General features: G+C 41.7%; 2 long non-coding RNA genes and 1 pseudogene across 2 annotated transcripts in view; all 3 read right to left on the bottom strand.

The window, feature by feature from the left end:
* Positions 1–442: 442 nt before the first annotated feature.
* LOC128627370 (uncharacterized) lies at positions 443–2,995 on the bottom strand. Its single transcript, XR_008391551.1, has 3 exons — positions 2,768–2,995; positions 2,444–2,564; positions 443–1,118 (listed from the first exon to the last, which is right to left on the bottom strand). It is a non-coding gene; the product is annotated as an uncharacterized LOC128627370 (long non-coding RNA).
* A 5,404-nt stretch (positions 2,996–8,399) lies between these two features.
* On the bottom strand, positions 8,400–13,671 carry LOC119038666 (transcription factor E2F4-like; annotated as a pseudogene).
* A 153-nt stretch (positions 13,672–13,824) lies between these two features.
* Positions 13,825–23,045, bottom strand: part of LOC119038667 (uncharacterized) — a 30,596-nt gene continuing 21,375 nt past the window's right edge. The window contains exon 4 of the long non-coding RNA XR_008391505.1: positions 13,825–13,922. This is a non-coding gene — a long non-coding RNA (uncharacterized LOC119038667). The remainder of the gene's footprint in view (positions 13,923–23,045) is intronic.

Below are 23,045 nucleotides of genomic sequence, written 5' to 3'. Positions count from 1 at the left end.
CTTGTAGATGAGCAGCATGTTTGTATAAGAATCCTGGGAACTCTCTTCAGAAGATACAGGCTCTAACCTTCAGGCATCCCAGCTCCAGGAGATTTGCTGACCTTCAGCCATGGAGCCAGGATGGCGTGAACCCAGGACGATGCACACTGGAGCATCACTTGCCTTATCAGAATGGACTGTGCTTCTCAGAACAAAGAGAACTTTTCAACCCCCTCCCCCTCCTTATAAAAAGTTCTGCCTCCACTTAGATGTAGAGATGCGCTTTGAGACATGAATCCCCCCTCTCCCAGGTGGCTGGCACCTGAAAATAAACCACTTTCCTTTACATCCGAACCTGCCTCTCAAGTATGGGCTTTTGCAGAGGCTGGCAGAAGGATCTGCTTTCAGTTATGGTTTTCTGAGGCCAGAAACAGCAAGTACATTTTTATTTGAAGCATTTCAATATTTACACTGCCATGTCCATGCTATAATTTTAAACATGCTTAAAAGAAACATGGACAAAGCTAAAGGGAGTAGGATCAAGCATGGGAGGAGGGGATAGGTGAGGCAGGAGGACTGGTGAGGGGAGAATGGAGACAACTGTACTTGAACAACAATAAAAAATAAATAAACATGCAACTCTTCTTGACCACGTCATCTCCTGGAAGCTCCAGGCCTCTGAGAAGAACACGGTGCTCTGCCTCCTTGCCCCGACCCCCATCATAGTTTAGACTAGATCTTTCCTGCCCCGGCTCCTACTCTCCATTCAGCAACCTCTAGTTGGACAGATGCTTGACAAATAAATGATGAAGATTTATTCAAGGGTCTTGGAATCTGCAGACTGAGAACACGGCTAGGCAAAAACCTGGAAGTATTCCAAAGAAGAAAGAAAAGTTAAGAGTTCTTTTGGTAAAAAGTGCATTCTTGAAAATAATCAGTCCTTCATTTTAGCCCTAGGATTGTTCCGGGATAGTCATCAGTCTGGACGACGGATGCTAGGTGGCCTGGAGGATGGGTGTCAGGAGTTCTGGTCATGTCTGGTGGTCTGAACAGATGTCAGGTGGTCTGTATACATGTGTCCTTCAAGGGGCAGAGGGTTATGTGGAGGTTCAGATGTATATCTAGGCACTGATGCTGGACTGGAAAGTTCAAAAAGGTTTAAGTTCACGGGCTAGTTAGAACATGAATAGAGTCTTTCCTCTTGCCTTAACCTTCACGATGTTAATCTTTTAGCAGCTTGATTAAAATGGCTCCATTTTAAATATTCCCTATCTTTAATCATTTCTCAACACCCAGAACTTTGCTAGGCAACCTTCCTGTGGGGAAGCTGTGAGAAACCCTCTCCTTCTGAACGATTCTCTCTCTGTGGCAGTGATCCTGGAGCAGCATTGCTGGGAAGATGGTGCCGAGGGAGGCTGGGATGCGTAAGGCCCCTGGGGCCACCTGACTGCTGATGGAGTCTCTTAAGAATGGTTAATGACTTGCTGCTCACTTATAGGAGTTTTTATTTCAGCAGATGTTTTCAAATGATCTTTTAGACTCCAATATTTATTTTTCATTCAGATTTATACTTACAAGCAAGCAGCAAGTCATAGAGTTCCCCTATTAAAAATGATTTTAAACTATATTCAATATACACTTAAAACAGTTTAAATGGCAAGTTTTGTTATATATATATCTTACTGCATTTTTTTAAAATTAATAATGAAATATACCAAAATCAAAATATACTTTTGTGAAAGCAACAGGCCCAAAATGGTGTCACTCGTGCCAAAAGTCCGTGATAAGAAACTTAAATGTAATACCTTATCTAATTGCAGCGTCAACATCTCCCAGAAATGTAGCCCCTTAATCAACCAGTCTAGAATTTTCTGGTCAAGCACCAATAAAGTAAGTAATCTGTCATGGGCCTTCTTCATGTCCCCCCCCAACCCAAACAAGAGGCAATCTGCATGATTACTTTTGTCCCAGAGAAAAGATGTTCAAGAATAATTCTTTCTTTTCTTTTGTCAATAGCTCCCTTGCCCTACCCTTCTTATAAAAACCTTCCATGCTGTTTGTACAAGGCCTCTGAGCACCCTTCTGGTTGCTGGAGGAGATGCTGCCCAATTCATGAATCGATTAGTAAAGCCAATCAGAGCTGCAAATTTTGGTTTTTTAAACACTTTAAATAGGCGTATTATATGGTGTGTGAATTACAACTTAATAAAGCTGCTTTTAAAAGTCTCTATTCCAAATAGGGAAAAATTTCAAATCTGTTTTGCATGAGAGGGGTCCCAACAATATCTTTGTTCCTGGTAGTCAGAGCTTATAAGTAACTTTCTCCATACATGTTTTCAAGCCAAAGCAAACTTTTAGTCCTCTGGGACTCAGGGAATTTTCCTAGAAAATGCTGATTTAGGTTGAAGAAGAAGGAGGAGGAGAGGGAAAAGGAGAAACTAAGATAAATATAATATATACTTACAAGGTGTTTCTTCCTGTCGAGCTCAGCAATCCCACATTAGTCTTTGGGACATACTACAATAACTCAATTTTTCATTATCGTTCTTCAGTCTCCTTTTCCCCTTGATCTTGCTTGCTCTTTCCTGAAATATCAACAATAATGTGCTACCCTGGGATGCTCTCTGGGAAAAGAGCCTCTACAGAAACTCCCCATGCCTACTTGCCATTTCCTGGGTCAGTTCAATCTCATTATCTCCATTTGGCAAGTCACACTAAGGTGTGAGGGGCTGATAGAGCCACAGTGAGTTAACATTCCCGGTTCTGTTAGAGAAGTGTAGCTCATTACCTAAAAAGGCTGAATCTCTGGGAGCTGCATGTATCCAAGGTAATTTGGGTCAGGTGGGCTTCCATCCATCTCGAGTGTAATCACAGTAAAATGTATCTGAGCCTAAGGCTGTCACCATCTGCCTTTCCCTTGGAGGGACAGTCCTCCGTGCTGGTGGTTAATGAGATGAACAATGTCCTTGGCCTTGTCTTCAGACTCAGCCTGCTTGACCTGAAGATGCCATTTGGAAAGTTCCTCTCAATGGAGGATCAGCAAAGCCATTTTTAAAGCACATGTCCCTGTGTTTCAGTGTTTACAAAGCAAAGACACAAGATTAGAAGTTTGTTTTTTTTTTTAGTTTGCATTCAGAAAGCACCACTTTGGTGTTTTAAAGACTAAGAAATTCTTCTACAGTCAACTGGTTAACTAATAGCAAACAGAGCTAGAAATGAAAATACTCCATTATGTGACTTAAGACCTCAAATCACTCACTACCTGGGCTTTAATCTCCGTACCTGCCTGGGTTGGCTGAGAAGCCAAGAAAGGAATTCTATGACTCTCAAGGTCACTGTCAGGTACGTAACTACAACTTTACTGCAGAGAAAGGCTCATCAGAATGGTGACGAATTAGCCGACACTGCCCCACCTAAGGTGACTCAGGGCCGTTCTGATTTGTTATCTGGGGGGTGGGGCCCACCATTCCTCTCCTGAGTACACTAGTAGATATACAAGTGCACACATTAGAAGCAATGATCGTCACAGAAAAATATCCAATAAATGATTCAAACTTGTGTAATATAATGATAGCACTATACTAGTAGCACATTCAGAATGTCTATGAGTGGGACTGACAATCAGTTGATAGCTGAGAATGGGGATTATGGCCGGCTTTTCTTTACCCAGACCAGTCCCAGCAATTCCCTTGGCAGGCTCCACTTGAGTCAGAGCAGGAAACATGTTCTGTATTTGCTGCTTGAGAAAGTGCATGGACTTTGGATTCAACCCATCCTTCTCTTTGAGGTCAGGGCCCCTACTTGAAATAGCCCAACTCTCCTCATCCATCACCTGGTTTACGCATGTGTATCTTTTGTGCTCCCCACTCCTGTCTCCATCTCCTCCTGGCCTCCTTAGGCACCGTCCACCCCCTGCACGGCTCCCATCGTGTCCTGTGCCTCCCTGTTTCTCCCTGGGGAGGATGCCATAGTCATCCTCATTTTATAGAGAAGGAGCCAGTCTAGAGTGGAGATTTTAAAAAAGAAGAAAGGTTGACGAAGCTCTGAAAAGCAAGAACTACATAAGGAAGCTGACCTGGAGGGCAAGAAAGGGGATGGAAATTTTCTTCTTTTTGTGTTTCCTCCACAGCAAGGCCCACTTCGCCCAGGGACCTGGAACTCAGGATCTTTGAAAAGACTCAATCAGTTAAGAAGTCATTGAATGAACATCATTTATGTTGCACGACCCAGGTTAAAATGGAAATTAGGGCATTTGCTGCCAATTCTACACATTTTGCATCATCTGAGGTTTCAAATACAGCTTTGGGCTCATCTATCAGAGAAGGTAGGGCTTTGTGCTTCCTGTTGTCAATATCCCCAGAAATACAAGAGGCATAGCAGCCCGTAGGTAACATTTTCCGAAACAAACTTCCATGAAGTATTGATTCAAAAGGATATATGCATTGCTATGTTTGTAGCAATGTTATTTATAATAGCCAAGGTTTGGAAACACCCCAATTCCCATCACTAGTGAATGAAAAAAAAGCTTCTGTGCATTTACACAGTGGAATACTACTTAGCCATAAAAAGGAGGAAGTAGGAAGTTTTGTGACAGTGTGAGTGGACCTGGATAGTATTATGCTCAGTGAAATAAGCCAGTCAGAGGACAAATACCATATGATTTCACTCACATGCAAATCTAATGAACAAAATAAGCTAAGGAACAAAATAGAAACAGACTATTATATACAAAGAACACACTGACGGCTGTCAGAGGGGAGGAAGGGCTGAGGGGCTAGGTGAAATGTGTGAAGGGATTAAGAGAAAGAGAACCTCACGGATACAGACAACAGTATGGTGGTTACCAGAGGGAAAGGGGGCCAAGGGGAGGGAGAAAACAATAAAGGGGGGCTAAATGGTGATGGAAGGGAACTGGACTTTGGATGGTGACCTCGCAATGTCTAGATGATGTATTAGAGAATTGTAACTTAAAACCTATATAATTTTATTGACCAATATAACCCCAATAAAAATAAAATAAAATGAATGGAAAAACAAAATATGTATATAGATTTATAAGTGTATATATACATAGGCACATATATATCTGTGTGTGTTTGTAAATTGAAGGGGAAAAGCCACCACAGATCAACTTATATGTGAAACAATAATCATACCTAATCCATGGTTGTTCAGCATTAAATGAATAAGCATAACTTTCATTTGCAAAATCCTGGGAATGATTGAACAGAGAAATAAATTAGCATCTTCCTGTCATATCACCTTTGTTTGAATACTGACTGACAGTTTCAAATTGTATAATCTATACTTATTATTTAAACTTCCTGAGCCTCAGTTTTCTTATATATGCAATGGGGGTTATAATAGTTTCTGCTCCCAGGTTGGGAAAACTAAACAAGTTAATACATATAAACTGCTAGAACAATGCCTAGTCTACAGTAATATTCACATATCGCCATCATTGTGTCATTTATTAAACATAGATTCACTTAGCATCCTAGCACCTTCCAGGTACAGTCCTGTGTTAAGTCTAGGGACACATAAATAAACATTTTCCTTATTAAAGCTCGTAGTTGTTTAAAACATTCTTTCAGATGACTTAAAAAGATATAAACCCTGCTGCCAGATAACAGGAAGTGGATAACGTAGATAAGCCCAGGGAGCAGAAAAGGGGGCGAGTGCAGAGGCAGGAAAACTTCCCTGAAGGGTCACATACTTATTTAGGGTGGGCCACCTTTCTGGCTCTGGACTTCCCTGCAGCCAGCAGGAAACTGCACAGTTGAACAAGGCAAGATTTCCGACCTCAGGGAACTCTGTGTCTAGTTGAGGAAACAGATGTGTAAACAAACAATTACAGTGCAATGTGATGAATGCAAAAGTGGAAGTTCTCCAGGGGCTTTGCAGAGGAAGTGATACTGGAGACGGTTTTCAATGATGGAGAGGCTGGAGAGCATCATCAGGACAGGCAGCAGCACAGACACAGGCTTGGAACTGTTGTCCGTTTGCAAAATGGGGTTCAATTTCCTAGTCTCATCAGAGAAGTTGTAGAAGGCATACAGGTGCTCAATAATTTTTCTTTTCAGTAAAATAATGACAGGATTCACGATAAGTGTTCCAAGGCAGCAAGAACAATAAACATGGTTTCAAAGAACCCAGAGTGAAGTTAAGAAATCGGGCAAAATGCCAAAGAAAGAAAGAAAAGGAAACCCTAAAACTCCACCTCTGTTACTTTGTCCACCACTGTTTGGATTTCCTCAGGAACCTGTTGGGAAGAAGAGGGTTCTATGCTCACATAGAAATAGTGAGCAAGTCACAGTCATCTAAAACACACATCTGAAACAGTGAACTAACAGAACGGAATTTTGGAACTGTGTCACATCATTAGAAATTGTAAAATCTCATGCTCTCATCTCAATTAAGAGAAAGGAAACCTAAGTAATTTTTGAAAACAGCTGGATAGTAGTAAAGTTGGTATAAGACCAGAGATTTTCCCTACTTTCATTTGGCATCACTTTCCACTTGACAACAGGGACCCTCCCAGTCCAGTTACAGGGTCTTGAGATCTGATGTGCGTCATCACAAATGGAGTGACCGAAGGCCAGAAACAGGAGAGTAGCTTAAAACTGGAGGCACTGCCGTATTTTTAGGACTATAAGAGACACCGGACCATAAGATGCACCTAGGTTTTAGAGGAGGAAAATAAGAAAAAAAAATTTGAAGCAAATAATGTGGTAAAATATTTAATAATCTGTGACCCTGCTCCACCGTTGCCCCCTGCACAGTGAGCCAGGTGAGCTACATTTGGACTATGAGACACACACACCCCTTCCTCCCAAATTTGGGGAGAAAGTGCATCTTAGAGTCCAAAAAACACAGTAATTCAAACTTCAAGGATCAAAATTATCTGTTACAAAATATGAGAGTTTATTATCTACATGAAGAAATCTAAAAGAGGGATGTGTGTGTTTGAAAGTACAGGATATTATAATTACGTGACTTTTTGATTTTTTCAAAATTCTTCCAGCCTGCCTTAAATGTATCCTCACATCTAGATAACCAATTCAAAAATAACTTATTTTCAATGAAGAGCAAATTACTATAACTTGACAAAAGTTTTATTTTGGCACATTTTTTGGCAGAGCCACTTCCCCTGTTGGGTCAAACTGTTTTCCCAGGAATCCTTTATCTTCCCGGCGAAGGGATGGTCCTTTAGCAGTGACTCCAAACCCCACGTGGTGAGCGTTTTCCATCTGGCTCTCAATCAATGGGTTGGTCTTCTCTGAACGTGTGTTTAAGAGCTTTGAGCCAGTTCCACATTCAAAGAAACTCTTTGTTGAAATCTTTTAAGTGAAACAAAGACAAATAACTTCTCCCCTGCTGTGCGCCTTTGGGAGCTGGTTACATATTCTGCATTGCATTGTTTTGTTTTAAAAGGGATCACCTGTTTCCCTTCCAAAGCTGACTGGGGTTTCTGATGTGAATGATTTGCAGGTACTCACTTCTGTGGCGTGGCCAGTGATTGAAATTTTACGGTCCCTGCTTCACTGGGACCCAGACCCTGCTTCCCAAACAAGCTTCTCAGTGATACAAATGCCCTTCCTGGCCAGATGGCTGGCTCTCTAATTCCAGGGATCACTGACCATTTGGTACCACCTGTGCCAACTTAGTATCTGACTGGAGAAGCTGAGCCAATTGAAGGCTAAAAGATGAGAATCAGAATGACATGGATAAATGTGGGTTTTAGATCTTCAGCAACTATCCTTGTCAATGTTTTGGGGTGTTTTTCTCTCCCCTAGGGATATCGATTACTCACTGTTCAATAGCTGTCCAAAGCCTTCACTTTTGCTCTTCACCCTTATAAATGTCAACCACTATACATTAGTACTGGCAGTATTAACATATACTACACAGTTTAAAAAGGTCCTTTCTATTATCTCCTTGAATCCACACAACAATCAAGGATTGTTACTGGGACATACATGCAAGGCAGCCAAGGGCAGAAGGACTGCAGCGTCTGACCACTGGCACTTGCATTAAATGTCAATGGTGTTCCTATCCCTCCATGGCCCTTGACCTTGCTTCATATCATCCTCATTCCACAGAAATAGCTCTCATTCCACACCCTTCTTAAAGGGATAAAGTCAGGCCCACTTGCTATTGTGGCACCATTTGCTTAACAGGCCTAGACCTTGTTAAACATTTCTGCCATTTTACTCACCTGAGCTTACCTTCCCAGGACTGGAGATTATGAGAAAGCAGGAACAGAACTCACCTCTCCCTACAGCCACTGGCAGGAGATAGCATTGAAACAAAGCGCAGCCTCCAGTTACAATGCCCCAACAGCCCAGGGGCCACAAGACAGCAATCCCTGCCCCTTTTAAATCCAATTATAATCCAATAAAAGCTCAAATCCCCCACCCTTCAATGCTGGTGTATCTCTCCATACCATACTGTTCCCTCCTTTCTTAGAGAGTAAAAAAAAACTTTATTCTCTACACTTTCTTCTTTTTGTGAATTCTTTCACAGTCCGTGTGACCCACTACCCTAACACTTCTTTTACTCTACATTAAAATAGCCATAGTTTATCTACACCATTCAGGAAGTTCTTATGATTAAAAAGTAAAGCTTAGTTTCAAATCTAATCTCTACTCCATACCAAATCCCTCAACCTCCTGGATTCTCAGTCCTCTCATCTGTAAATTGTATTCATATATAATTGCTTTTACAATGAACATGCATTCATTTATTAGCTGTGCAATTAAAAACATTTTTAAAAACAACTGTAAGTGAGTACGTGTCTGTTCATTGAGATGGCGTACGTAAAGTACCTAGTAGAGAACAGGACCCTAATGCTTGCTTTTTTTTTTCCACCTGGGCAGTTGGATTACCTAATTACAGAGACTGGTAAGCTTCACTATGATATATTTGTTTTAAAAAGATGGCCATAACTAAGTGGCTTTCTAAGTTGGTCAAATATATGAGAAAATTGTCCACATTCCCGCTTATCCTCTTGCCCACTGTGCCTTCTCTGGGGGCAGGGTGCAGAGAGGGGGTATGGGGGGGGCAGAGTCTAGGGAGCAGCCGCTCCCCAGCATATGGGAAGTTGGGTTAATCTTGGACAAAATAGTTAAATATGGTAAGTTTGGTGTCATGTCTTCTCACTTCCCTCTCTGTGTATCTTTCCACATTTGGGTTTTTCCTCTCCACTTACTTGACCCACTTTTCTGGATTCTGTATTTTAGCATTTTCCTCTCAACCTAATAATTACAAGTTTCTTTCTTTCTTTCCTTCTTTTTTTTTTTACAAATTTGTTTCTTTTTAAGGCCAACAAGCCCATTGCATTAAAACAGTTTTGGTTTTGGCCACAAAGTATTTTTTATAACTAATGATTGTAGTTACAGAGCTCCAAGACTCATTCTCTGTCAGAAGGAATACATTCCCATATGCTTCAGGAATGTGTGCTAGCTTTTTTATCTGTCGTGGATAATTATCCTGGTCTCTCCACACTGGAGTGGCAGTCTGGAAGCCCCAGCCTACTGTGTCCTGTGGCCAGGAATTTTACCAATACTTCCATGGCATTATGACTTACATTAATCAATGAGGCCACCCATCTTTCACAGAACACAGAGATGCAAAACAAACCTGCAAGTGAGCACACATGCACGTAACACGCACATATCGCCTACACACTTAACCCCCAAAGAAACCCTTCCCAGTTTTGAAAGATAAATTTCTAAAAGTGGAGAACTCAGAGAAAAGACAGTAATTTTTTCCACTTGGCTGTTTTCTAGTGATCATCAGTTGAACCATACCTTTGCTGGCACAATGTAGTACAACGTCTAGTTCTATCTAAACATCATAAATCTAAACTTTGTAGCTATCCATACATGCCCCTGGGGCCACCTTTTTAGAGAGTAGAAGGGAAGAAGAAAGGAAAACATCAATGTGTGAAAGATACACTGATTGGTTGCCTCTTGAACACCCCCAACCAGGGACCTGGACATCAACCCCTGCACGAGCCCAGACCAGGAATTGAACTAATGACCTTTTGGTTCCCAGGTCTTCGCTCAGTCCACTGAGCCACACCAACCAGGGCTCTGTTTTTTTCTTAATGGACATGAAGCCCATGTTTGTAGCTTATATTATGTATCTCTTAAGCAGCACTTGTCTAGGTATTAATTCAGTAAATAAAAAGGAATGTTTTCTTATTCTATAGTGTGCGGGGCTTGCTGAGCACAGATCTCCAGCAGTCATGTAACATCTGACATATTTACTTGCTTATTTGTTTATCTCTCTCTCTACCCCCACTGGAAAATAAAATTTACATAAATAAAACTCAATGGGCTGTTAACCCACTGTCAAAGTAAGAACATCCAAACCTGTAGAGAATTTTTATAAATATTTGTTTGACCAAACAGTATATACTAGGAAGAAATATTTCAACAGATTGGGATAAATGCTTTGGAAAGGATCAGTTTGCAGTTTCTTTTATGGATTAAGATAAAGGAGGGAATGTAAGGAAAATCACATGAAGGCAGGAGAAAGCAGGTCAGGGGTGGGATCTTGCATGCCTTAGATGGAGGGGTCTGAAAGGAGGCATTGTTAAAGTGTGTGAACCTCGATGCACAGAAACAATAAACAACTTGCTTAAGGTAGAAACAAGCCTTTTAGTAACAAAGTTACATGCCTGGGGCATGATTACCCACTGTGACCTGCCCAGTGAGGAATCTGCGATCAGATCACCTTCCAGGGTCACTTTCCACAGAACCTCTTTTTCATCCACACCACAGTGTGTGAAATAATTGAAAATTCAAAACGCACCTGCCCTCCTCCATCATAAGCACAGCCTCACTGGAAGGCCTTTTCAGCTCTTCTTTGCTAGAACTGTGGACTCCATGCCTGTGGGTACGTGCGTGCAGCACCACGGTTCCATGGACGGCGGAGTCTGACAACAGTCGGCAACTCCTCCGAAAAACTGTCACCTCTTACTGAGTGTCTGAAAAGTTTGGGGGCCGACTTTGGAGATTGCAATTCAATTTTGGTTTATGGCTTCCCCCTTGTTCCTTTCTTTTCCTCCCTGATGCTTAAGCCAAAAACCTTCAAGTTATTTTTGACTCTTTTTCTTTTACCCTCTGCTTGTAATTCATTGGTAAAGACTGCTGGCTCTCCCCACAAAGTATTCCAAACTCTGCCCACTTCTTTCCACTTTGCCACTGTCACCTTGGCCCAAGTCACCAGCACCTAAATAAACAGAAGTCAGATCGTGGGACTTCTCTGTTTAAGACCATGCAACCTCTCCATTGTGGTCAAAGCAAAAGCCCAAGTTCTCACAATGACATTCAATGCCTATCCTACTCCCATCCCCCAGACTCTCACATCTCAGTCCTCTAATGCTCTCCCCTTGGCTCACTCAGCTCAAGCCTCACTGTCCTCCAAGTTGTGCCTTACACCCCCAAGCACAATCCTGCCTGGGCCTTTGCACTTTCTGTTCCTGTCACTTGTAGTGTCCTTCCTCCAAATCTTTGCATGGTTTGTTTCTCCACTGCCTTCAAGTCTCTGTTCAAATTTCATCTTCTTTGACCACTTGTATAAAATGCTATCCTGCCCTAGTTGATGTGGCTCGGTGGATTGAGTGCCGGCCTGTGAACCAAGAGCTTGTTGGTTCTATTCCCAGTCAGGGCACATGCCTGAGTTGCAGTCCAGGTTCCCAGTTGGGGGTGTGTGAGAGGCAACTGCTCTGTGTATCTCTTATGCATTGATGTTTCTCTCCCTCTCTTTATCCCTTCCTTCCCTTCTCTCTAAAATAAATGGATAAGATCTTTTAAAAAAATAAAATGCTATTCCTTTTACCTAATCAGTTTTTCCTTCTGCTTTTTTCTATTAGCACCCCCACCACCACCACACAGGGGTTGTGGAGGCCAAGGGCCAGACAGAAGGTGGACATGAGAGGTCTAAGAGGAGCTGCAGGGTCAAGGGGTAAGGAGAAGTAAAGGGGGCCAGAAGTGGTACTGGCAAGTGCCTAGTTCCACCCCAGCTTCCTTCCTGGGAGAGGGAGGAGCTGGCAGGACCAAGGCAGTGAGGGTGAGACAAGCTGTTCTGTGAGGTGAATGTGGGTCCACACTCTGTGACACTGGGTGGCAGTGGAACCTGTGTTCAGGAGGGCTCAGGGAGGGCACAGGTGGGGGAAGGCTCCAGAAAAAAAGGGGCAAATATTTCGTCTCCCCCATGGAGGGAGCTGAGCCCCTTTCTCCTGCTCTCCCAAGCACAATGCAGGTGTCATTGCAAGATTGGGAGCTGTGGCCAGAACCGTACAGTGAGAGAAGCCTGGTCAAGCCAGGAGTCTGTAGCCCTCAAGCTGTGTAGGGGTGGAGTGGGGGGAGGTCCTCAAGCAGCCCTCGGTTTAGACAGTCTGTTGTCCAGACACACAGTACGCGTCCCCATCAGTCAGAGGTTGAGAACGGGCACACCAAAGAGGGCACAGACACTTTCATTCTCATCCAGATTATAGATGTGATCATGGCCTCCAGGTAGGGGTGGGGGAGGGAGAAAGGCAGAGAAAGGGGCAAACACTTCTGAGCCCATCAGCTCCTCCAGCAGCTCCAAGTTCATGCACTGTCTTGTGGGATCAAAGATTTCTGACAGCTCTTTGGGTAGTTCCAGAATACCTGTGGGGTCTAACTTGATGGGCTCAGCCTTGATGGGCTCATGAGAGGTAGAAAGGTTGGGTCCACATAAGTGGCTATTGCTGCTGCTGTCCAGCAGGGTAGAAGACTACAGTGGCCCGGCCCAGTGGGAGTGAACTGGGCTCACTGCTGTCCTTGCTAGAGGCTCCAGGGCCACCACTCTGTGTGCACTCAGCTGTTGGACTGGCCATCCCATCGGCTTCAGTGCTGCTAGAGACACAGGTGGTAGTGGTCACCTGGGGACTGATGGGTGTGAGGCATCCTGGGGCAGGGCCAAAACAGGTTTGGGCAGAGGTGGGGGAATAAAGAGGGCAGGCAGCTTTGGAGCAGGTCTTCAGGTGGAGGCACAGCCATTGCCACAGGTGGCGAGCTCCATGCCTCCTTGTTCACCAGCAGCATCTCAATGGGGCCACTCATACTCTTCAAATGTATCTGATACTTCTGCCCATTGAGGCCTCTGTGATAGGCACCTCCAGGCTGGTGCCAAACGGCCTGGATGGCCAGGAGGGTGTCTCCAGAAAAGCATCTACAGACGCCCTCGTGAGTCATATAGGCCAAGCAGCTGTTTTACATGTTTGTCCTCTGTGACATTCTGGGTATTCTGCTGAGCCCATACCTTGTGCTAGTCCAGTTCTTGCTCTCACTGCTGCCTTGAACTCAGTCAGCCTGTCCATAATCTCGCAGGTATTGCAGCCAGGCCCCATGCTGTTCCCCTGGACGCAATTCTTGGATTTTTTTCTTCATCAGCCTAATACCTTCCGCCATGTTGGAAATGTCATACATCTGTAGCTCTGGTGCACAGCTAGGGTGTCAACTGATAGTTGAGGTCGGTATCCTCAGCCTCCTGCAGAAGTGACACAAACTTGGCAATGAGAAGCTCCAAGCTCTTCTCCATGATGCTCAGTGTCCCCTGGGGCAGGGACCCCTATGGCCTGGCCTCTGCTGTTGCCCCCACTGCCTCCCCTCAGCCAGGCCAGGCCTGGCCAGGCCAGTACTGCTGCAAGCAATATTTCTATACATACAAAAACAGCATCATCAGTTGGTTTTTTTTTTTTTGGAAAAAAAACAACTGTGGCCCTGGCTGGTGTGGTTCAGTGGGTTGAGCACTGGCCTGTGAGCCAAAAAGTCCCTGATTCAATTCCCAGTAAGGGTACATGCCTGGGTTGCAGGGCAGGTCCCCAGTGGCGGACGTATGAACTGATCCAATACCTCTAGCAAATCAGTATTTCTCTTCCTCTCTTTCTCCCTTCCTTTGCCCATCTAAAAAAGAAAGAGAGAGAGAACTTTGAAGCAAACTTTTATAACAGAAATCATATTTAAGTTAGAGTCTGCACTATATGAACTGACTGTGTGGGTGGGTGTACATAGTGTGTCAGTGTAAGTTTCCCACTGAAGAATAAGAGCTTTCTTCATCTCTACTACCAGCATCCCTTCTCGGGGCTCAGCGCCTCCAGCCAGAGCTCCCCTCTAACCAGCTGAATTGTTCTCTTTCTCTTAGAAGATGTTCTGTTTGCTGAAACTGGATACTGCACAGCCTCAAAAACAGGGTCTAGAGCTTTAAAACCAAATGTGTGCTTCAGCATGGATCACCCACGCCCACCCTACCCAAGGACAGCAGACTTTTTTTTTTTAATTCTAAGAAAATGTAGCTCTAGAGAGGAACTTATTTATTTTTGTGATTGGGAAGAAATGGGGAGAAAAACAGCAACTGTTACCCCACTAAGTTCTTCATTTGTTAAAATTGTTCTGCTGACAGAAATTTTAGTATTTTTTAAAGTTGCTTCCCAAAATTTGGTTAAGATAGCCCCTCATTGTCTTACCCAGCATTAAGGCTTTCTAATTTTATTGCATCACTACCCTGAAATGAATGACATGTCGCTGGTCTAACCCCTCAAAAAAGCCTTTTTGGGCAAGATTTCTTAATTTGTTCTTTCATTGGATAAATACTCAAAGAATACACTAAGGTCTTTAAACTTAGCTGGAATCAATTTATTGGGCAAGTAATGAACCTAATTGTTATGCTAGCTTCCATGTCAGCAAAATAACAGATGTAGAGTATAATGGAGAAGAAAAAAGTTGCTTTGGGATTGTTACAGCAGGTGCTACATGAAAAAAAAATCACATGGAACTTTCTCAAGTGCATTTGGGAACAGTTGGAAATTAGCCAGGAGGAACATTTTTCTTTAATCCTTGGACATCCAGTTGTGGACTGGGATTAGGCCCCTGAACAGCTGAGTCGGGAGGACACTGACACCTTGTCACTTCTTCAAGCTCTTTATTCCTCCCTCACGCTCCAACAAAAGCACCAGACACAGCCCTCCCCCAACCACACACACACACACACACTCACACATGAGTCCAGCTGCCACATATGGCTTTCAGAGAACACTACACAGCGTTGAATCCAAGCAAGTTACCATGGTTCTCTGGCTATTATCGCGTCCAGCACATCAGCGAATGGAAATAAGTGTGCACATGTTCTAAAAGGCCCTTTGGGAAAGATCAGTGGGGCTGCATAGGGGACACAATGGCAGGCTTTGTCATAGAGAAAGGATTTGGTCTGGCAGGCAGCAACAGTACTGCTGGACACAGGATTTGTCTGCAAGAGCAGTGTGGGAAAACCATGTGCAAGTTTACAGAACATCCTCATTAGGAAAAGTAGGGCATTTAGTATAATTAAAAGTCATCCTGAAGACATCAGGTAAGAGCCTGCTGTTTTTAATTAATTGCTTCCTGTGACTTTAAAAGGGGTGCCTTTTTTGCCCACAGAGGTTTAGAATTACTTCAGTAACACAAGTCATTCAGATGGAGGCAAAGCAGAGTGTATGTGAAAGTTTTATAAAGGCAATAGAAGAAAAAGAGGAGGAGAAGTATGGGAAGAGTGAGAAGGAACGGGAAATTATAAACAGTCACCTTCTGTAATTTGCTGAAATGGTCCTGTTCCCTTTTCATGCTCTGTGCCTCAACATCCTCGCATGTAAAGTACAGCTCCCCACTGTCCTGCATCCTGCCTTAATATAAATTATTTGGGGGGGGGGGAGAATGCCAGAGTCAAGGTTAACAGAAAACAGCTGGGAAATAAACTGAGAACCATATGTCATAGATTTCTCCAGTAAATAGATTTTTTAAAACTCTATTTGAAGAGTCAGCACATCCAGAACAAGCAGTGTGAACCAGGGACTTTACGTGGTCTCCATGTTCATAAAGATAAGGATTGTGAGGGGAAAAAAATTGTGACAATTAGGCAAAGAAGGGAAGGAGTGGACAAAAAAAAATCTGACCTGAAATGCTTTTCCCTTTCACAACTATAAAATCCCCAAACTAAATTATCAAGGTAATTACTAACACTCTGCTTTTCTTATGCATAGTTTAAAAATAAAGAAATGATAAAATATTTTAAATATTTTTATTTAGACTTTATAAACTATAAACTACATTGTATAAAGGAGCATCTGCCTGCACATTAGGGAGAACTTCACAAAAGGCTGGAAAGGAAAAATAGCATTGATTCACTGCCTAAATCAAAATATGTTTTTGTAATATATTTTCTTCTTTTCCCCATCATTTAAATTGCATTGTATACATTTGTATTCTACTTCTCTCACTTAATATGGCAACTATCTCTTCATGTCACGACAGTATGTTGGATAGTCCATGCAAACACCTGAAAGTTATACTTATACCGCCCTTTTTTAAGAAGCCACCAGTGTCACTAAGCTCATACCTCTGTGTGTGCATGCCTAGCCAGGCTCCGTGCTGTCTGGCCCTGCTAGTAAGGCTGATTCAGAACCAAGGTTGACATTGTTCTCAACACAGATGCTCTCTATTCTATTAGGTCTTGTCAAATCTGTCAGATTTTCTGTCACAGGTCATAGAAAATAAGAATTGGTGGTTGCTGGAGTGATGAGAAAGCCCAGAGAAAACCACAGAAATGATAGCAAAGCAAGAACCATGAGGCAATAGAACCTATGAGGTGGAGAGAGGAGTAAACTGCAGCTCATTCAGGTTAAGCAGAGTTGCTCTAATATGTAAACCCCTCTCGGAGCCAATAGTCAGTTACTTTCAAAAAGTGATCAAAAATTGAGTCAGTAGAGATGCATTAAATCCTCAGTAATAGCAACTAACACCTAAGAACACTGCTTGTCAGCTGTTGTTCTCTACATACCTGTTTATCTAACCTTGCTATCAATTCTAACTTCACAGAAACTCCACTTCTTCAAACATCACCCTTTCTGCTTTCTGCCCGGTCCACTCCCTTCCTTATTCATGAAGCTCTGAGGACATCAGATTCTGGTCAGCATCAAAATGTTTTAACAACAAAGCCTTAGGTCTGCTGATGACAAAAACAGAGTTTGGTTCAAACTAAAGATAACATCTTGACCTCAATTGTGTTTCATCCCCAGGCCCAGGAAAAGAGAATGACCCTTCTAAACAAACAGTAATCCTTCCAACCACACCCTCATGAAACTAGACAGAACAACACCATGGTTGACATCTGGACCTGATACAATAATCAACTGCTCCGTATCCTGGCCTCAACAATCAGAAGAGCTCCCAGCCCCAACTCCCTGAATCACCATGATTAGGAATCTCTCCCACATATAATCTGTCCATGTGTGGGACCCAGGGTTTTAGGTATAAGCTCATCTGTGACTCCAGGCATGGTAACATGCTGTTAATAAACCTTTATTATCTTGGCTGCAAACTTGTGTTCCTGTTTGATTGGGCTTTGATGCATGCAGGCAGACAAACTCCTTTAGTTGGTAACACAATCCTATAGTGTGGGCTCTATTACAATCCAAGAAACTCAGGAGCAAAGCTTTTAAGTGACTTGCCAGAGATTCAGATTCAGGCAGGCTGTGATATTACGATTTACAATAATAAATACATATTCACTCTTTGTTCTGTTTCTGGTTCAGAGCTCCTAAAAACCTTGAAATTTCCTAATTGATAAGAATATGAAAGATATATGAATATTCATAAGAAACCCCTTCCAACCACACCTGAGTTTATGTTAATGAAGGGGTTTTGGAAAGCACTGAGGAGAGCTGGTTTCCAGGAGAACCAACCAAGTGATTAAAAGGTTGGAACACCCCTGACCTCAGAGAAAGGAAAGGGGTTGGAGATTGATCCCAGTCACCAACAGGCCAATGATTTAGTCAGTTGTGCTTATATAATGAAGCCTCCAGAAAAGAGAGGTGATGCACAGAGCTTCCAGTGTGATCAACTGTGGAGATTCAGGGAGTGTTTGTTGGAACTTCTGAGTGATTGATCGATTGGCCACTCAGAAGCCCAGGTGACAACCTGGACTTTGAAATGGCATCTGAAGTGTGCCTGTGTGTTTGGAGGTGGAGGTGTCAGTTTTACACAACTGTGTCCTTAACCCATGGGATCTGATGTTATCTCTAACATCTGAAGGCATGTGAATACCTATGTGTGTCTATATTTTTTCAGTCTGAAAGAGTGACTCTCATACGATGTCTTTATACATTCACACATATGTACATATATGTACGTGCATGCCTGTGTGTTTGTGTGTGTGCAGAGAATATGCATATGTATGTATACTTACATATATACATACATATGCATATATACCTATATATACATACATGTATCATCAATCCAGTGATAATGCTAGTGTTCACATAGCTCAAAACTATTCCAGAGAGTTAGAAAGTAGGTGAGTGCTTGCCAGGGGTGCAAATGAGAGAGAATGAATGACTCATTCATTCAATAGAATCGATAGATGTGGGGTCTTTTGGGGGCCAATGAAAATGTTTTAAATTACATAGAGATGAAAGTTGTACAATTGTGTAAATAAAATAAAAATCCACTGAATTGGACTTCTGGTCAAGATGGCATCATAGGCAGGCAATAGCTTGCCTCTTTGCACAACCATATCAAAATTACAACTAAAACATAGAATAACCATCACTCAGAACCATCAGAAATCAGGTTTAATGGAAGACTGACAACTACAGAATTAAAGAAACCACATCCGCCCAGACTGGTAGGAGGGGTGAAGATGTAGAATGGGCTGGTCCCTCACCCACATGTGGTAGACAAAAATTCAGAAAAGATATTTTGTGAGCAAAGATCTTAGCCCCACACAAGGCTCCCCAGCCCAGAATTCCAGTACCAGTAAGATAAGTCCCCACAACCTCTGGCTGCAAAACTAGTGAGGATTTAGTCAGTGGAATAAAGTTTTGGAGCCCCAAGCAGTTCCTTTTAAAGAACCCACACATGGACTCACCTACTCAGAATCACTCCCTCTGAGCTCCAGCACTGAGAGGAAAGCTTGAAATGAGCCAGAGGTATATAAAGAGAAATTGAAGTGTCTGGCATCAAGGTGAGCAGAGGCCATTATCCCTCTCTAAACCCTCCCTCCACAAGCCAGCCAGCTGATGCCATTATGAGAATTCATCAACCTGGCTAACACTGTTTGACCCTCCTTGAAGATCCCCAGACACTCTGCCCCACCCAATTTATGGGACCACCCAAGATGCTTTCCCATATCAATGACTGGTCTTGACTCTTGCTTCACAACTTCCTAAATCCTCTCAAACAAGCAACAGCTGGCCTCACATCTCAGTGAGCCCCACGCCTAGCACTAGGAGCAGCCAGCCTAAATTCACAGCTTGGCTTTGCCTGGGAATCTCCAAGCCCAGCACAAGTAGCAGCTATCTTAGATTGCTTTATAGCTCAGGCAAGGTGGACTCAGGTAGAACACAAGTGAGCACTGACCTTGCACCACCTAGGAAATCCCAGATCTGCATACCCACTAGACAACTACAGACCACATCAAAGCACCACCACTCTGCATCTGCACAGTTGATCCTCTACAGAGCGCAGGGGTTGGCATAAGTGGTCATAGACAGTCCTTTCAGCTGACTGGCCTGGGTAAATCCCTCCCATTGATCTGGCAACAGCAACAAAGGATCAACTACAAGAGAATGGTGTAGTCATCCCACACAAAGGGTGCACTTCGAGTACCCTTCTCAGGTGATAGTGGGGGCTGTACCACTGGACCTTACAGAACACCTACTTAGGCCACATGACCAAGACACAGAGTCAAAGCAGCTCTACCAATACAGAGAAACAAACACAGAGAGGCTGCCAAAATGAAGTGACAAAGAAACACAGCCTAATGAAAAAACAGATCAAAACTCCAGAAAAAGACATAAATAAAATGATGATAAGCAATCTATCAGATGCAGAGTTCAAAACACTGGTTATAAGAATGCTCACGAAACTTACTGGGGAATTCAATAGCATTAAAAAAAAAAATCTACTCAGAAATGAAGGCTACACTAATTGAAATAAATTACAATTTACAAGGAAATAACAGTAGAGTGGATGAAGCTGAGAATCAAATCAATGATAGGGAACATAATGACATAAAAAACAACCAATCAGAACAAGAAGAAGAAAAAGAATCCAAAAAAATTAGGATAGTGTAAGCAGCTTCTGGGACAACTCCAAGAGGTCCAATATTCATCTCATATGGATGCCAGAAGGAGAAGAGAAGCAGCAAGAAATTGAAATTCTATTTGAAGAAATGATGAAAGACAACTTCCCTAGATTGATGAAGAAAATAGGCATGCAAGTCCAAGAAGCACAGAGAGTCCAAAACAAGATGAATGCAAAAAGGTCAACTCCGAGACATATCATAATTAAATTGCGAAAGTTTAAAGGTAAAAAGAGAATCTTAAAAGCAGCAAGAGAAAAAAAGTTAATTAACTACAGAGGAGTTCCCATAAGACTATCAGCTGATTTCTCAAAAGCAACTTTGCAGGCTAGAAGGGATTGGCAAAAATATTCAGTCGTGCAAAGCAGGGACCTACAGCCAAGATTCCTCTACCCAGGAAAGCTATCATTTAGAATTGAAGGGAAGATAAAAAGCTTCCCAGACAAGAGAAAAACTAAAGCAGTTCATCATCACCAAACCATTATTATATGAAATGTTAAAGGAACTTATTTCAAAAAAAAAAGAAAATCAAAACTTTTAACAATGAAATGGCAATAAATACATATCAATCAACAATTGAATCTAAAAAACAAACTAAGCAAACAAAAAGAACAGAGACAGAACCATGGATATGAAGAGCATTTGATGGTTGCCAGATGAGAGGGAGGTGCAGGGGATGAAGAAGTGAGGGGATGAAGAAGTACAAATAGGTAGTCACTGAATGGCCATGGGATGTAAAGTACAGCATAGGAAATGGAGTAGCCAATGAACTTACATGCATGACCCATGGACATGAGTAATGGTGTGGGGATGTCCTGAAGGCGTGGGGGTTGTCAGATGGGGGGGGAATGGGGAAATTGAGACAACTGCAATAGAAAAAGGAAAGAGGAAAGAAAAAAAGAAAAACAGTAAAATAAAATAAATCCACTGAATTGTATGCTTCAAAATGTAAATTTTTTATCTAAATAATAGATGAATAAAGCTGTTATTTTTTTAATAGTCATACTATTCAAGTCTCCTGTAAATAACATTTTCCACCTCTGTAAAATGTTAAGTCATATCAGAGACATGGAGAACATCTGGAGAGGTCATCTATTTGTCTTCAGTCAACCAAATGCTTAATTCTTGAAAGAATTCTAAAATCTTATCAGAGTAATGTCAAACAAATGGTATCTTTTATCCTAGTCACTATTTTTCATCTACTCATTTTTTGTTCACAAGTATGAACCTCATGAATTGGGTTAAAAAAAAAAGGAAAAGATAAGTCTAGTCAAATTGACCCTTAATTTTCTCTAAATTTATAGCATATGTATCCTCTTGAGGAAATATATATAATTTATATTACTTATAAAAATGTGCATATTTTAAAGCTAAGATACGATAATGAAGGAATAAGGATGAATGTGTTGAGCTTTTGGTTCTACCTATATGTTGTAGGACTACTAGCTGTGAGCTTTAAAGTCATCTTACAATTTATTTCCAAAAAAGATTGGGAACATGTTAACTATTGGTCTATTTCATAACCCACCCCAAATCTGTTCTTCATTAGATGAGGTAGAGAGTTGGGTACACTGAGACCCAGTTCCATTCACGTTTACCCACAACAGCCAGTAATGAACTATAGTGAGAAATATTTACTATTTAATTACTGGAGAAATCTAAAAGCACAAGGTCCAAGAAACTGGTCAGATAGTTTCTTAGTGTAACCTGGTTCCATCCACCACAACCACAATGGAGGCCTTTAAAGAAGCAGTATGTCACCACTAGTTGGCTACAGGATTCAGTTATCACTGGTACAGAATTTTTTATTATATTTTATGTTTAAACAGCAAAAGAATATCAGAGGAAATCATTTCTTTCTTTAAAAGAAAACCACCTACAATTTTACCATCCTACCAAACTATTCCCATTTTTTGTTTCATTGTGGTTTTTCTCAATACATATATTTTACATGGTTGCAATCATAGTGAACATACACTTTCATATTTTTTCTTTTGCCTAGCAAAAGAATCAATCATGACTCTTGCTACATTTTCATACTTACTCAATTTTTTTATATTGAAGCACCATGACTACGAAACCAATTTCCTAATTTTGAATATTTAGGTTGTTTGCTTCCAATTGATTGCTAATATACTATAAATATTACAGCAAGGAACATCCTAGTGTATACATTTTTTTTCTATTGGCTTACTGGTTTTTGGAGGAATTTACAGAATTGGAATGACTGAGTCAAAGATAGAGTGTATAGTGATTCCCTTATGGAAGCTAACACCATTATACTTATTCAACCTGCTTCTAAGAGCTCATAAGAATCTGGTACTGTTGTACCTTCTTTTCTCAGATGAAGTTCACATTCTGAATTATATTTTTTGTGATCAAATATGACCAAAATAATATGATTTCACAGAATAGACATTTGCTACAATATTTTATCCTATAACAAGATTAAAGTGTTCTTTCCAGTCAAAAGTAAATATCTTGGGTATTTCACCATACATATGATCTTAGATTAATGATTGACTAGCAGAAACAAAGCATTTTATTGAACTGGTCCCTGAATTTTATAGAAATTAAGACTACCTCGGCTAAGAGATCAAAGTAAGAAGGTAAGACTCAGAACCCTTAGTTGACACAGCATTCACTTAGTTGTACGATCATTTGGCACACACTTATCAACATGTATTATTTCCTTTGGTCATTAGAGGCAAATAAGTTCTCCCACTAAGACATTTAAAGGATTGTGGGAATCCAATGGAAGATACAAGAACCTCAGGACACACAAGAAAGGTGGCAGAGGTTGCTGTGTCTATCCCAATATCACATTTTCATCTAACTGAACCTGCCCACCTCTCCCTCAGTAATAGATTTCCCAAGTTTTTGCTCGGCACAGGGTCTCCTAGTATGGAATT

The sequence above is a fragment of the Artibeus jamaicensis genome, unplaced genomic scaffold (assembly GCF_021234435.1).
Source record: "Artibeus jamaicensis isolate MK-2021 breed Jamaican fruit bat unplaced genomic scaffold, CSHL_Jam_final contig_387, whole genome shotgun sequence".
Taxonomy (NCBI): Eukaryota; Metazoa; Chordata; class Mammalia; order Chiroptera; family Phyllostomidae; genus Artibeus; species Artibeus jamaicensis.
The sequence above is the reverse complement of the archived record's forward strand: the minus strand, read 5'-3'. Positions and strand labels throughout refer to the sequence as shown.